The 2,307-nt window shown below is 36.2% G+C and overlaps 1 protein-coding gene across 2 annotated transcripts in view; it reads left to right on the plus strand.

The window, feature by feature from the left end:
• The window catches only part of LOC118748104 (uncharacterized protein DDB_G0283357-like), an 82,357-nt gene that overhangs the window by 16,453 nt on the left and 63,597 nt on the right, over positions 1–2,307 (plus strand). The gene's annotated exons all lie outside the window — the stretch shown is intronic.

The raw sequence follows: 2,307 nt of genomic DNA on the forward strand, positions 1-2,307 counted from the left end.
TAACTTTGTGAATACTTGATTTTGCAGAGCCTTCTATATTAAAATATATATTCGTATTCAACTACTTTTCTAATGTTGAAGTTTTGAGTGTATTTACAGTGTAATAAAATAATATAACTAAATTTTTTTTCGAAAAAACGTTAATTTGAGGTATTGAGCATTGATTCATCAAGCATTTCATGTTCAATAAGCTACTTTACAATTGGACACAAAGTTTCACTTACTCATGGAATACCCCCAATGATTTAAAATTCAAAAAGTATCTGATTTCATTCAGTATGCATTTAATTTTTATTTATTTTTTTTTAATTTTTTTAAATATATGTTTTCGGTTTTTGTGACCACACAAATGGATTCCTTAACGCAAGAAAATCAAAAATATATGTTTAAAACTTAAATAAAAGGACAAGAAAGGAGAAAATTAAAGCCCTCCATTTTTGAAGGTCACTTTAGAGATCAAAATAATTTTTCTCTCTAACGAAGCTACTTTTCTTGAATTCTTTATCAGTTCAGGCTTAAAAAACTTTTACATCTCTTTTGCTATCTGTTCTCATTCTCACAAAAAAGTCTTTCTCCACACTATCCCCCAAACAACAAACAAAATCCTAAACAAGCATAGATACACTTCTGATATCTCCTCACCTTCAAGACTAGAAGGGAGCAATTCAGCAAGTAAATAGTCTAACGACGCAGAGCGAATTAATGAAAAATGAATAGCTGGACTCTACAATACCAAAAAAAGCCATGAATAATAAACTTCTCTCCCTTGGCTAAAAAGTCCCCGAACTACCTTCAATACTCAGTTTGCCACTACAAAAATGTTTACATTGAGTTATTTTACGTAATTTCCTTTAAAATTTTCGCATTGACTAAAGCCCATTTTTACAGTGGGTGGCTAGCTCTCCGTTGGCAGTAAACATTGAATTTTTGTACCCAACATCGATATTCCGCTGCAAAATTTAAGTTAATTCTCGTCTGTGGAAATGACCCTAAGACTAAATAGTGAGATTATTTCAATGGATTAATTTTCAATGCTAAGCAGCCTTAACTTTACCGGATATGACAATGATACTCGAACAAATATATCGTCGTTTAAAGTAGAAAACCGCGTAACTAACATTGGCTGCCAAAAATTGGATTTGCTCACACAAAAGCTCTTAGCTCAATCCTTATCCATTCGCTGTGAAATATACTAGCCAGAAATGCGATTGCTTTACGAACATAAAATAAGAGAAACATTTTGAAATATGAATGTTTTTACTCTCTAAAAATTATTTATGCAATCTCACATACGCGGTTTTGTACTTTAAACGACGACATGTAAGTATTTCTGTTACAGCAAAGTATATTTTTAGTTAAGTAATTGTTTTTGTATTGCATTGTTTTTGTAAGTGCAATATTAGCTGGTTGCCACGTGCGATTCTTTTCAATATTTATATCCAGTAATGAACGCGATCAACCAAGCGTGTAAAAGCAATAAAATTAACAGAATTATTCAAAGGGAAGTAAAATGAACGACAGCCACAATTCAAAAAGCAAGTGCTAACTGCTAACGGATGAGAGGCAGCTGAGAAAGGGTAAGACAAAATTAGACATGGCTTGATTTTTCACTTTTCAGTTAAAAAAAAAAAAAACAAAGCTAAAGTCGACAAAGACGATTTGTAAGGAAGCAAACTTGGGCAGCGCGACAGCTTCCAGCTCGACGCTTCACATTTCGTGCATAAGAATGGGCACTGTTCGAGGAGTGGTAACCAGTCCAACCGAAAAGGACTTTCTTAATGAATTATTTGTTCCCCCTTCATTGTTCGCTCTTTTGTATTGTATAGACATATTTGTCTTTTAGTTACTATACTAATTACCATTCAGATACGAGGCGTGTTGCTTCCACAGCTGCTGCACCTGAAATTGCGTCCAACGATTGTTATCCTCCACGATGTTGTTGCTAATGTTGCTATTGTTGTTGTTGTTGCCAACACCGTTAGCCACATTGGCATTGCCATTGTTGTGCGCAATACCCGCGCCGCTTGTATTATTGTTGTTGTTGTTGTCGTTTGCACTTCCGCCATTGGCATTGCTCTGACCGCCACCACCGCCACCGCCGCCGCCACCACCAATAATCCCCACCAAGCCATTCAGGCTCAAATTGTTATTGGGTGTTGCTGGATTGTTATTGTTGTTGTTGTTAACACCAGCATTGAGCGCAATCAAATTGGCCGCATTGCCAACATTCGCCAACACATTGCCGCTGCCGTTGCCGAGGCCATTGCTGATGTTGTTCATGGTGTTGATGTTGTTCGCCGCCACAGC

The sequence above is a fragment of the Rhagoletis pomonella genome, unplaced genomic scaffold (genome assembly GCF_013731165.1).
Source record: "Rhagoletis pomonella isolate Grant_MI unplaced genomic scaffold, Rhpom_1.0 Rhpom_scaffold_00012, whole genome shotgun sequence".
Taxonomy (NCBI): Eukaryota; Metazoa; Arthropoda; class Insecta; order Diptera; family Tephritidae; genus Rhagoletis; species Rhagoletis pomonella.